The 13,560-nt window shown below is 59.2% G+C and overlaps 1 protein-coding gene across 2 annotated transcripts in view; it reads left to right on the top strand.

Moving 5' to 3' along the window:
- The window catches only part of BCL9L (BCL9 like), an 87,258-nt gene that overhangs the window by 14,002 nt on the left and 59,696 nt on the right, over positions 1-13,560 (top strand). Inside the window, exon 1 of one of the 2 annotated variants that reach the window (XM_066981192.1) lies at positions 13,102-13,241. The exons of the other annotated variant lie outside the window; for it this stretch is intronic. The gene's annotated coding sequence lies outside the window, so the exon portion shown is untranslated. Of the gene's footprint in view, positions 1-13,101; positions 13,242-13,560 lie in introns of those variants that run through there. 2 annotated transcript variants of the gene reach the window in all.

Here is a 13,560-nt window from a genome sequence, read left to right as displayed (position 1 = left end):
GCTATTGCTAATGTGGCAAGAGGAAGTGGCTTCCTTTTCTCTGCATTTGTAGGGAACTCTGGGCTGCAGGTACAAATGACCGTTCTCTTCAGCTCTTCAGCTACACCTTGTGTTGTGGGGCCAGGGCAGTCTGCCAACAGGATGTTATGGTGCTCGGGACATGCTGGGGACTGATGGGGCTGTTCCTCTTCCACGTCCTCAGATCTCGCCAATGCGCAGCTACCTCTGCCAGGTAGATAATGGCAGATTTCTGCAGGAGCTGCACCACCTGTGGCTCCTTGTCCTGCTGGAGTTGCAGAGCAAATGTGGACAGATGAGGTTGCTTTGCCCTAGGTGGGCTTCTCTGTGTGTTTCTGTGGAATCAGAGTGCTGGTGTGGGGTCAGTCTGGAGGGCAAGGCACTGTCCTTTTGTGTCGCTGATGGCACAGCACAAATCCACCTCTGTGTGATGCTGCTGAAGCATCCCTCTCCCTGTCATGAAATATTCATGCCTTTCTCAAAACAGGCTCCAGCACAGCAAATCTACATGTCCCTCCCCTCCCCTGCCCCCTTTACACCCCGGCAATCTGTGCTGCAGAGAGGGTGGCTGTGGGCTCTGCTGTGAGGTCAGGCCAGATCCAGGCAGCTGATCTCTGTGTCTTTGAGGAAGTAAAACAGCAGAAAAGAAGTAGAAAAACCCCAGGAGGTACTTTTGAGCGTTAACCCCTTCCATGCAGGGAAGCACCAACAGAAGCAGAGTACAATGAGCAGTCTAAGCAGTCAAGGGAGAATAAGATCTAGAGAGCAGCAGAGATGAACCAGTCCTTTGTGAAGCTGGGAAGATGGCTCCCAAACCTGGGAATCCTGCTGGAGCGCTCAGGCCCTGGTGCCGTTGGATGGATAGGTTTGAGTCCATCTCATGCAAGTTACTCTGCTTCTCTTGAAAGCTTTTCTTGAAAGCTTCCTTGATTTCACTGTATTTGTTCTGCAAAGTGAGAGTCCTTGCTAGAATGTCATGGAGAAGTATTCTGTTTCCCCTGTGGGTAGAAGAGAATAAATCTTGAACCTTGGGAATTACTTCTCTTGGATTTTTACATTCGGGGCATTTTTGAGCCGCCACCTCATTTACAGTTAATATGTCAGTGAAAGTAATGTACTGAATGAATTATAGAGAGACTACTCCAGTCAGAGGGAAATTTCTGGGCTGGGAGCAAGGACTGGGAGCGGAGGCATCAAGACTCCCTCGGTAGCCTTCTGTGAGCCCTGTTGTGCAGTGGGAAGCCTCGCTCCTCGCGAGAGGACTCTGCTGTATGCAGAGCTCCCTGGGCAGGCACAAAGGGGAGGAGGAAGTGTGGTACCTGTCAGACATTACAGCGCAGGTGTTATTTGAGTGGCCTGGCTGGGCTGGTGGATGCAAGTGGTTCTTCCCTCCCTGCTCATCCCCTTGAAAATCTGATTTGCATTCCCTTTTCTTCCTCTGGATCCTGCTGTTACCATGGGAACTATGTTCACAGTTGCATTTCATTGGCTTCTGGAAAAACTCCTTTTTCCCTTTTCCTCTTTTCCACCTTGGACATGAGGCTGTGGCAGTCAGAGGGTGGGGAAGCTTGCAAGGATTCTGATAACTGGGGTTAAGGCAGCATCTAGAAGGGGAATTCCCATTCTAGAATGGGAAAATAGGGCAAGACCTTTAGGGACTGCGGGAAGCAATTGTGCTTATGTGGTCTTTAGCTTGGTCTGGTCTTTTCTGCGTCCTGTGGCTATGAAAGGGGTCGTGGAGACCTCTTGTCCACACATCTGCCTGCTCAGCCAAGGGTCTCTCCTACTTTGAGACCACTGCTGTCTGTGGTGGCCTGAAAGCCACCACCAGAGCGGTACATACTGTGTTCCTCGCTGTAGCTCAAGGATTTTCTTGCCTGTTTCTGCTGAGACCAAGCTACTGTTGGGACTGTGTATGGGTGAGAGAAGGTAAGGGAGGAGATGATGTTCCAGGCTCTTGTGCTGTCACTCTTGATACTGCCTTTTGCATTGTTCAGGAAGGTTGTGCTTTGGCCTGGTAGTTTGAGAGCATACACAGAAAGTTGCAAGCAACTGAGATGCTGCATCGTAATGAACTAGCACTTGTTGGCTCACCTGTTCCTTGTGTCACTGTGCGATGCACCTCAGTGTTTCCAAGTGCAGCATCCTTGCTTAAACAGGGAGAGAGATTGCCTTTGAATGAGGAAAAAACAGGGATGCAGTGAAAAGAGGTTCCTCAAGCCTGTTTTTAAGAAGGTTTGCCTTCTATTACTCTGTTCTCCGTGCAGCAGGACTAGCAACGAGTCTGCTTGAAACTCGCCTCCCAGGGCTCTGCTCTTGTTGCCTTCCTTGGCCTGCCTAGCTGTGCTGCTAGGAAGCCAACAGGGCTTTGGCAGCCCCTCCCCGACCCCAGCTCTTTCTGTCTGGACAGATCCCGCCTTGATATTTGCACTGCAAAGCACCTCCAGCCTCTTCTTGCCAGGCCAGCCCCTGTGTTTGGTGGGCTAGCTCTGCCAGACGCAGCTCTCCTGCAAACCTCCGCATTGCCTTCCATCTGGGAGAAGATCTTGGTGCTTGGTTCTCGATGCTCATGCTGTACAAAGGGCAGGTGCCTGTTAGGCAGATATTAAAGAAGGGCTGCCTGTGCAGGAAGGAATGATTTTGATCGTTCCGGTGCCAGCTCTAAGCCGCTGCTGCTCTCTGGAAGGCAGCGTTTGTTTAGCTCTTCGTATTCTAGTGCAGGAATGAGGACGTACTGCGTGCTGCAGCAATTCAGCTCCTCACTTGTGTGTGTAGATGTCAGGGCTCTGTTCGCTGTTTTTCATTGGAGCCACGCTTTTTCCCTCTCGGCATCAGAACGGCCCCTTTCTGCCGCGCGCACGCCGTTGCCGTGTCCCCCGGAGAGCCGCGTCTCCGCGCCAGCCGAGAGAGAAGCGAGCCCGGCGCAGGGAGGCGGCGGGGGCTCTGCCCCGGCCCCGCTGCGGCGCCTCAGCGCCGGGTGCGGGAGGGCCCCGCCGCGCCTCGGCGGTGCAGCTCGGCCCGGCCGCGGGGTCCCGGCCCCGAGCCGCCGGGAGGGGGGTCCCGGCCCCGAGCCGCCGGGAGGGGGGGCCCGGCCCCGAGCCGCCGGGAGGGGGGGCCCGGCCCCGAGCCGCCCGCCGCGGCCGCCAGGCGGCGCCGCCCGCCCGGTCCCTGCCTCCCCCGCGCTGCCGGCGCTCGGCGGGGCCCGCGGCGGCTCCCGGCGGCCGGGCGGGCCCCGGGGCGGCGGCAGCCGTGGCGCCGGGGCTCCCCTCCCCGCCCCGGCCCGCGGGAGGAGCCGCGGCGGGGGGCGGGACATGGCAGAGCAGCGCTGCGGGCCCGGGAGGGTCCGAGCTGGGGTAAGGCCGGCCCGGAAGCCTCGTGCACGGAGCAGGCTTCTTTACAAAGAAAGGGATCTCCCTCTCTCCTCTTGCGCCGCTGGCAGCGCCCCAGAGGGACACACAAGTATTGCTAAGACTGGAGAGGCTGGCCCTGTACGTGTGTTCCTGTGCAGCTCTGTGAGTGGCAGGTAATAACACGAATGTTGGGTAATACAGGTATCGTAAGGTACTGCTGCCATACGTACTAACACTACACCACCTGGATGCGATCTCTTTGGGTTTTGAGAGGTCTGAGGCAAAAGACCTGCTTTTGCTCTTGCTACAATCTCCTCTTCCTTGAAAGCTGGGACCAGGCCTGGAAGAAGCTGTAACACAGGGTTATACCGGGATGTTTTTCTACTCATATCTGCATCTGGGTTGTTGCTGCTTCCCCTCCCTCCCCCCCCCGCCACTGTCACAAAAAGATCTACTGCTGATACTGAGAGGAGTGTTAGGAGAGGCAGCCTGCCTCCAGCAGCTCGCTCGCCTCGCTCTGCACCGTGGAGAAGGCAGTCTGGGGTTTGATAGTGCCCCTGCATCAGCAAGGGTGGGTGCAGAGGGCATGTTGTAGGAGGACATGGAGGGAGATGCGGAAGTCTGGAGCAAGAGAGGCAACTGGGGAGAAAAGTAGTTGACAAGTAGGTGGGCAGGAGGAGACTCTTCCTAGTCTCAAGTTCCAGAGAGCCCTAGTGGCAGTCAGCTGAGGTGCTCAGCACCTTTGCCAGGAAAGTACCACCAGAGCTGTGTATGCATGCGTGCTTTGAGAGTCTGGGGCATGGATGAGCAAGGGTTGAGTGAAAGCTGAAGGAGGAGAACTTGGAGCAGGGCTTGTGGCTTTACTCGCAGTCCCCCTCTCCGGGAGCACACAGGACAGCTGGGTCTGATCAAGCAGAGGTGTGGCAGGTGAGTCTGGCTCTGTTGGCCTTGTGTACCATCACGTTCACTGCCTGACTGTAAAACTCACCTGGTTCGCAAGTCTGCCTGTGAGGTGCTGCGGGAGAGGCTTTTCCCTCTGCTAGAGATTTGTGTGGCTCAAGTGTTGCATATACTAAGGTGCACATGTCTGTCTTGGGAACAGAGACTGGGGGGGACAGGACGTGGATGGCAAGCGCTAGTCCCGGCTATCAGCGTCACAAGTCATTGCCATGCTTGCAGATGACGCAAGGCAAAAAATCAGTAACTTTTTCTGTTACGGCTCCATTTACAGAGCAGTGCTTTTGAGTGACCCCAAATAGTAATTGAAATACTGAGTGAAATAGAATTTGCATCAGGCTTCTGACCTCACTCAGAACTGACCTGGTCTGTGCTCCGGGATTTGCTGACAAAGGGCTCAAGTGCCTGCAGTGACCGAGCTCCCAGGGCTCCTCCAGAGATGAAGAGGCTGAGTAAATAATCAAAGGGAGGGGTTGCTCCCTGCCTAGGTCTCCTTCACTGTAAAATTGTAGTAACAGAGACAGCAACACCTGTTCTTACTCCTTATTCTGCCGTTTGGTTCTTCCCGGTACGACGCACCACAGACTCCTTGGTGCTCTGTGTGCAGCGTAACTTTGGGAGCTGGCATCCATGTGCTGCGTTGCGTGTCTGCTGCTTGTGGCCATACATACTTCTGCGTGCAGGCAGAAAGCGCATCTGCCCTGGCACCATCGTGGGTGTGCAAAGATTTGCATGATGTCTCTAACGAGCATCCATCTGCCCGTGTGCTCCTCCTGTGCGCGCCGTGCGGCAGGCTGGCTCTCTGGGTCTGCCTGGGGAGAGGTGCGGGCTGTCAGGGGGGCAGCGGGGCCGGAGGGGAGCCCAGGAATGTGACCGCTGCCAGCCGGTGCTGAGAGCCGCCTCTGTTTGTACAGACCTGAAATCCCCTGCAGCCTGCGCGGGGCCTGCTTCTGCCTGCGCAGCTAGCCAGGAATGTCACACGGAAATCTCGCTGCTGCAGGGGGAGTGCTGCATTCCTCCCCCGGCCGGGGGTCCCTCCGGCTGCTGCTCCCTGCCCGGCTCTCGGGGGCCGCACGGCGCCCTCCGGGTGGGGTGCTGGGGCGAGGCGAGGCAGGGTGCGCGCCCCGGCCCACCCAGCTGCCTGCCTTCCCTCTGGTTCAGAGGGGGGATCTGGCTGGCTTTGTGTCACTGAGGCGCTGTGATTTCAGAGCCAACCCTGCCTGCTCAGTTTTTCCAAACCCTCACTTGGAAGGAAGGAGCCATATCAGGATAAGAGTCCTCCCCACCCACCCCGTTCCCTGCCACCTTCCTAGCTCCCCAGCCAGCCCAGGCCCTGGGTGGCAGTGGGAGGTGCTGTCTTTGCTGATTGCTGCATTTATCACACCGGTGGCCTTGCTAAATGGTTTAACCCTTTGCTCCCTGCAGACGCTGCTGGCGTTTGCTTCTCTGACAGCAGGCTGGAGTCTGTCCTGCTGTCAGCTGCTGCAGCTGTGCAGGCTGCCTTGTGGGCTCCAGTTTTCATGTCTCTGCCTGAGGTGAGAGAGGCAGCTCCCACCCTTGCTGGCTGGCAGGAGTTCCTTCCTCGCTTCAGTGCCAGTAACCCTGAGCTCCTACTTGGTTTGCCACCAACCAGAGACTACTCAGGACAACAGCAGTTTAATGAGACAGGAAGCAGTGAAGCAAATGTGTCTGTGCAGGGCCCCATGCAATGAAAACACTGCAGCCCTGGCCCAAGTAGTTTAGGAACCACTTATCCCGTATCCTGACGTGCTGCTGGCAGTTGCACGAGGCTGCTGATGAGCTAGCTTCCAAGCAACCTGTCTCCTGGCACTTGGCACGGGCCTGTGATGCTGTAGGTGCCCTTTATATGGCTGTAGCGCGTAGCAGAGGCCACCTGAGACCAGGGTGCTGTAGTGGGAGTTGAGCTCATCTCCTGTGCCAGAATCCTAGTGGTATCAGGGCTTTGTGCACACCGCAGTGGATATGGGATGCAGTGAGCATCTGAGCTCATGAGAACGTTAGTCTGGCATGATCGTTCAGAGCGTGTGGAAGTAACTGTCAAGGGAGAAGGCTTGAAGAACAGTGCCATGCCTGGAAACGTGTGTTTTAGGAGTGCATCTGATATTGTAGTGATAGCAAAACGTACAACATCTGGAGCCTCAGCACCTTTGTGATCCTGAATTGTGTCAGGAGTTTAAGTTTTTGCAAGAAGACGGTGTGTCAGCTGCACTGTGACTGCAGTAGGGTATTCTTATTTGGGAAGAGGACTGCTTAGCCTGATTAAATTCTCCTCCGGTGCTCCAGTGCAGGCTGCATTTTGCCTTTACAAATGCAGCATAGGAAGATCCCGTGGGGTATGGAGGGGGCCACAGGACCCACCTGGTCAGATAGAGCAGGGCCTCACTCCAACAGGAGGGCACTGAGCAGGAGGCTGGGGCTGACTGCATCACGTCGTATGTCATATCCATGCTCCCCAGTTTCTTCTGGCAGCAGTAAGTTAATGGCTTTGGCCTGTTGGATAGGTGATGGTTAATAAGTTAGAGTGAATGAAACAGGCTGGGATCCTCCTTTGAAAAGAGTGTAGAAGCCAAGCTGGACACTCCTGATCCTTTCTAGATTCATCTGGCCAACAGCATGTGCTGCCTAGGCAGCTACAGAAGTGGGAGAGGTAGCACAGGCTTCTCACAGCTGCCTGCTGCTGGCTGTGGCCCTGCTCAGACTCTAATGAGCGCGTAACGAGGGAGCCTATTCTTCCCTGGCTGGACTGTAGGCTTCAAGGCCAGGCACAGACCTGGGGCCTCTGCTGGGCTGGCTTTTTACCCATTTCCCTGAGTAACAGCTTGTGGTACCATCAAAACAGATGTGGGATTGAGACCTGATGATGCAGCCTGGGAGAGATGGAACTGTGGCAGGTACTTGCAGGTCTGTGGGACAGGATCCTGTGCCAGTGTCTGAGAGAGAAGGGACACAGTGGCCTGGAGTCTATGTAGAGATAAGTTGGTGGGCAGGACTGTTCAGGAGAGCTGAGATGTTTTTAGGCCAGAGTCTACCTCTGCAGTAAAAAACACCTCTTCCATCTCCTTTCTGGACCTTTGCCTTTCCTGGGGAACGTGGGATGAGTGAGCCTGCACGTGCCAGGTCTGTGGATTTAGTGTTGGAGCTGCCACAAGTTTCCTACTCTGTGCCTTCTGGCAGATGCCTTTGCTGCAGACGAAGGGACTAGCTCTTAATGCCAGGCCTGTCTGTAACCACAGGGATTAGGCAACCTCCTTGCTACACCTCTGTGCCCAGGTACATCGATCAGCAAAGCAGTGTCTTGTCACCAAGGTGTTTCACAGCCCCAGACTTGCTTCCTTCATCCCGGGTCATCTGTGTTCTTCCATCACCAAAGGCTCTGCTGGGGGTTGATCTGAGACTGGAGTGAGCCACTAGGGAAACCGTTCACAAAGAGACAGCTCCAGCTAACTGTGAATCACATCAATTCCAGTGTAGTTAATTGGGCCTAATTAATAATATTCATAAGTGTAATGAGGGCCTTGCCCACAGGGGTCTTGTGAGGGCCTGAGCTCGGGGATGGCGTTCTGGAGAGGTGAGAGGAACGAACAAGTTCCAGAGCCGTGGGACCTGGGTTCCCTGTGCTCCAGGTGTCCTCAGTGAAACTGCAACGGGACAAGGCTGTGACCCTGTAGCCCAGTGTCTTCTGTACACCACCTTTAGCTCCCTGTTTTCCTAGCTAGTGCTTTCCAGCTAGTGTGGCTCAAGCTCCTTGCCTGAGCAAATTACTCCACAGCATGTTACATACATCACAGGGTTGCTGCTTAAGCTTCTTAAGAAAGCAGCATGGGCTGACCTGAGCCAAACTGTGACTACAACAGCATGAGTGTTGAGGAAGTTCCATCTCTGCTTCTGAACTTTGTGACTTGGATCTGTCTCCTGATTTTATCAAATGAAGGGGGGAAAAACAGCATCCAAAGACCTGAGGGCTGAATACTTGTGCTTTTGTGGCATTGGGGGTACCTCTGTCTTCCCAACAACTATGTAGCTTGGTTCCCTGCGTGCCTGTAAGAAAGGGTGCAGACTGAAAGGGAAAGTTGCAGTAGTGCATCACGCTTCAAATAAAAGCAATAACAAAAACTTTCCAAAGTGTATAGCTGATAATAGAGCAGCATCATGTGATAATCCCAGTTTAGTCTGTTCCAGGACAATTAACCCTTTTGTTCCTCTGGGGATAGCTTTGGAACAGCACCACGCTGTCCTTGGGTCCTTTCCATTGCTAACTGTAGTACAGACACTCTGTGGGGTGCCTATGCACCGCGATCCCAGCCACGTATAGCATACGTACCAGCAGAGCAAAATGTGTCAGGAGCTTCTGGGTTGCTGGTTGTAGTGCTTCACAGTAAAGTCTGGCGTCATGGTCACAGGTGGCCTCCTCTTGGTCTTCGGCCCAGGGAAATCCAGTTTGGAGGGGAGGCTCTTGAAGTAGCTGGGTGTGCATTTTGCTCGTTGTACTTTCCCTGTCACTGTGAGCATGCGGGGGGTCATGATCTGGAAGAGCCAGGGAGACTGAACGCCTTCTGCCATTGGAAGAATGAATTGACCTGCAAGAGAGAGGGAAGGATTAGCTCATTTGTTGAAATGCCCAGCACAGGTTCTCCCTTGGTGATGAGGGGCAGGCCCTTGTGTCCAAGCTGTCAAGCCAGCACTTCTCATTAGCACTGATTTGCTAGTAAAGAATACATGGGGAGAAAAATCTCCTGTGGTGTAAAGAAAAAAAGGGGCAGGTGACAGCCAGTCTGGGCTTCTCAGCCATGGGCTCACAAACGTGCTGATGTACCAGGTAGCTCCTGGAATGAGCTGCTGCTGTGTTGTTGGCATAGGAAGGCTTTCAGGAGCTCCAAGGACTCTGCTTCCCCATCTCCTCCCCTCCCTGTCTCTCCTAGTGTGGGTGTAATGATAAAGGAGGGAACAGGAGACTGGGAGTCAGAGTCAAGTGCAGGGAAGGCAGCTAGCCCAGCAGATGTTAAAGACAGAGGCTCAGCACTGAGCTGGCAGCAGCTGATCCTCCTGCTGCCATTTCCCAGCCTCACTCATCCACTTTTGTATGTGCAGTCTGGGAGAGGCGTGAGGGGCTCTGATGTAGGGAGCTTGGGAAGCCGAGGGGAAGGGGAGAGAGGGAGAGGTGACGAGAGGGTGACTCCCCCCATCCCCTGCCCTGCTGCATCAGGCTGAGATGGAGGGAACGAGTCGGTCTGCCTGCGTGCATGCCGGTTGCTGTGTGCCAGACAGCAGTGGCTGGGCACTGTCTTTAACCCTGTGTGCCCGTGCATGCCCTGTGAAGGGATGCGAGCCCCGTCCTGCTACTGGGAAGGATGAAAACAAAAAGACGTCGCTGCCTGCTGATGTACGGCCTCGCTGCTGCTTGGAAGGGGAATGCCAGAGTATGGCGGGGTGCTTGGTATAAGCAAAAGAAAGACTTCTGCCTTCAGCATTTTGTCGCTGCATTTGTTGCACCCCTTGCCTGGGTTCCCAGTTCCTTAGCAGTTGTGGCTAGTGCCTGGGCAGGGGTGGGTGGCTGGATGGCCTGGGTCTGCACTGCGTGCTCCGGTTGAACTCCCCCGAGCTCGCTGCTGCTTTTTGCAAAGACCTCGATTCTGCTGTGAGCTGTGCCTGTTGCCCAGCCTTCCTGTTCGCCAAGGGCGGGTGCTGAGAAAAACCTCGGGTGAGCAAAGGCACATCTGCAAATCGTCCCTGTTGTCTGCTCCGGCCTCAGCTGGTTTCCCCAGGCACTTCTGCGGGTGGGCGAAGCCGCTCCGCTCCCGGGGGAAAACCCCGTCAGAGGAGGACTCCCGATCCTTTCCGTTCGTCTCGGGCCGCAGCGAGCTCGCTTCTGCCTCCCCTCCCCCGGCTGCCTCCCGGCCGCGGCAGCCGAAGCTCGCCGCGCCGAGCTCCGCGGGCCGTGCCCCCGCGCCCCGCCGCGCCGCCCCCTCGGCACGGCCCGCGGGGAGCCGCCGCCCCGCGCCTCGCCAGGGGGCGCTGCCGCCGCGTCCCCGGGCGCCCCCGCTCCGCGCCGCCTGCGGGGCCCGGGCCCCGCCGCGCCCTGCGGCCGCCGGGCCCGCGAGGGGCGGGCGCGTCCCGCGGCGCCGGGAGGGGCCGCCCCGGGGCTCCGCTCCAGCGGGCGCTGAGCCGCGGCGAGGCCCCCGGGCGGCTCGGGGCTCTCGGCGTCGGAGCCGCGGGGCCGGAGCGAGCCCCTGTGCGGGCCCGCCGGGGGCCGCTGCTGTTTTCTTGCTGTGTCATTCCGAGGCGGGGAGGGTTATCGGCTGAGGGTCTGGCTCTGGCTGCGGCCGCTGATGTGTGCGCACCCGGAGCAGGAGGGAAAGGTGTATTTTCCTTTTCAATTAGGGCTGCTGCTTCCCATCAGCTGAGATTGATTGCTTGTCCCTGGATCCCCTTTAGCTCTGCAACGCTTTAAGATGCTGCCAAGTGGTCCCTGCCTCCAGCCCTCGCTTCTCTTCCCAGCCCACCCCTGAGCAGTTAGTGCGCTGCAGACAGGAAGGTGACATCCTGGTTAGGATGCTGCTGGCATCATCCAGAAGCGGGTGGACTGCCTTAATAGCCTACTGTGTGCGCACTTGTACGGCTCCCCTCTGCTTGCAGGGGGGAGGGAGCACGCAGAGAGCAGCCAGCGAGGCAGCTGTGTCCTTCCTCAGCTGTGTCCATCACACGCCTGTAGCAGCAGCAGTCTCCCAGTCGGGCTGCAGCTCCCGAGGCCTGTGCCATACGCTGCACGGAGGGCTTCCTTCCCGCCACCCGTCTGAAGCAAGTTGCGTATCTGAAATAGGTATTACTTCTGGCGGAGTGTGCAGCCAGCTATCTCCAGTCATCTTGTCTCCCTCATCTCTCTGCTCCCTGAGTCTCCTCTGCTTCTTCCTGCTCCTGTCACTTTCACCCCAGCATACCTGTCTATGGGGGGTGGTTAAGACGTTGAAAACTGTTGGCAAAGACAGCAGTTTACTGCTATTCCTCAGTACTGGGGCCAGTGCTGTGTGCATTTGTGTGTCTTGTGTGTAGGGTCTAGGAATGGCAGCGGGGGGGGGTTCAGGTGTGAGATATCCCTGGTTCATCAGTGTTTGACAGCAGGGCACATGGGGTGTCAGCACAACTTAAATATGAGGCTTGAGGGGTTTCATGTGAAGTGTCGCAGTGGATCAGAGTGGGCTGATAAACCAAGCCTGAGTAACAGAGAGATGGGCGCTGAGAGAGGTCCCAATGCTGTTGTAGGGAGGTCTGGGATGTGTGCGTTCAATGGTGGTATTGCTGCAGAAGGACAAAACGGGGACCCATAGGTAATCGTATTGCTGCGAGATAACTGGGTGCGTAACGTTCCTGTTAGCGCAGTCAGACACACATCCGGACAGTCGCTTGGAGGGAGACAGACATCTCCACTTAGGGGGCTAAGAGGCAGCTTCAGCCTGACTGCCAGGTGCCAGGCGCTCTCTTCCCTTGCTGCCTACGGCCTGGACAAGGGCGTTCTGGCAGCTGCTGCCTGAGCTGGCGGTGTCTCCAAGTTGGAGGTCTCCGTAAGACCTAAAGTCCTGGTAGCAGCCACTTGCTGCTGCTGCTTTGACAGTCACCCTGCATGGTGTGGCCTGGAAGGCTCACCTGGCCACGGCAGCAGCGCCGCAGCTGCAGGCTCAGCCTGGCTCTGCCATGGTGCCGGCAGTGCCCAGCTCTGTCTGGACGTGCTCTTGTGTGTCCGTAAAGCCCGAGTGCCGTTCGGAACGAGGGGACCCCCCTGTTCTGCGAGGTGCCCCTCTCCCTTTCCGTGACCGTGCCGTGGTTTGGACGCAGAGCAGGCGTTCAGCTTGGGGTCTGCTGCAAGGAGTGCCGGGCCGAGCCCTCTCCTGCAGGCTTTATTTCTTTTGGTGCCGTTTGCCGCGTTCCGTGGCGCGTGGGGAAAGCTCCTCGGCCGCAGGCCCCTCGCAGAACCGAGGCCATTTTGTCCGCACCCCCGCGGGGCGGCCCGTCCCCCTCCTCGGCGCTGGCAGAGCCAGGCCGGCCGCGGCCGGAGCCTTCACCTGGGCGCGGCGCGGGGCCGCCGCCGGCCGCGGGCCCGCTCGGGGCGCTCCGGGGGAGCGCGGGGACGGCGCCCCCGAGCCCGGCGAGGGCGGCGGGGGGGCTCGGCCGGGCCGGGCCGGGCCGGGCGCCACCGCCGCCCCGCGCCCCGCCGAGGGCGGGCGGGCGGCGGGCCCCGCGCCCCGTCCCGGCGGCCGGGCGGCCCCGGCGCCGCCCCGCAAGGTGCTCGTCCCCGGCAGGCCGCTGGGAGGCCGGCGGAGAGCCCGCGATCGGGAGGCGGTTAATCGGCGGCGGAGCGAGCGGGGCTTTTATTTTGACAGGGCAGCGCTTGGCTCCTCGCACGGAGGAAAGTGAATGATCCTGTTTCTCCAAATGATTATTCAGGCTCCGGCGGAGAAAGGAGCACTCGGCACGCAGCGCCTTGCCCCTCGCCACGGCGCCCCCGCCCGCGCCCGGGCTGCCGCGGCCGCCGGCACCGGAGCCGCCCGCCCGCGCCGGGCCGCCCGCACGGCGGGGAAGCCGCCCGCGGCTCGGGGCCGCGAGGGAAGCCGCTGCTCGCCGCGGCCGGCCGCCGACCTCCGCCGTCGGGCGCGGGCTGGAGCCGCCGCCGGCGAGAGCGACAGGAGCGGGGCGCCGGGCTCCGCTCGCCGCGCGCCCCCCGCGGCCCGGCCCCGGGGCGAGCGGCGGGGGCACGGCCCGCGGCCCTGCGGCGGGCGGCCGAGCCATGAGCCCGGCCCGCGCGGCCGGCCCCGCGCCGCCGGCCGGCGCTGAGCAGCCCGCGGAGCAGCGCCGCGCCGCCACGGGGGGCTCGCCCGGCCTGCCCTGAGCCGCGCCGCCGCCGAGGTGAGTGCCCCGCCGCCGGCACCGCGGCCGCGCTCGGCGGCGCCCCATTGTTCCGCCTCGGGACGCGGCGCCCGCGCGGCGCCCGCCCCGGCGAGCGGCGGCGGCGGGCTCGGGACGCCGGCCCCGGCCCCGCGGCGGCGGCCCCGCGGCTGTCGGGGGCGGGCCGGGCCGGGCCGGCGGGCCGCGCCGAACCGGGAGCGGGGCGGCGAGCCGGGAGGCGCCGAGCCGTCCTGCCGCCGCTCCCGGGTGGCGGCGGGCCGCCGGAGGGAGCGGCGCCGGTGCGTTCCTCGACAGGCGCGGTAGGAACTTGCGGAAAGGG

The sequence above is a fragment of the Anser cygnoides genome, chromosome 21 (genome assembly GCF_040182565.1).
Source record: "Anser cygnoides isolate HZ-2024a breed goose chromosome 21, Taihu_goose_T2T_genome, whole genome shotgun sequence".
In the NCBI taxonomy this organism is placed as follows: domain Eukaryota; kingdom Metazoa; phylum Chordata; class Aves; order Anseriformes; family Anatidae; genus Anser; species Anser cygnoides.
This window is presented reverse-complemented; position numbering and strand designations above follow the sequence as displayed.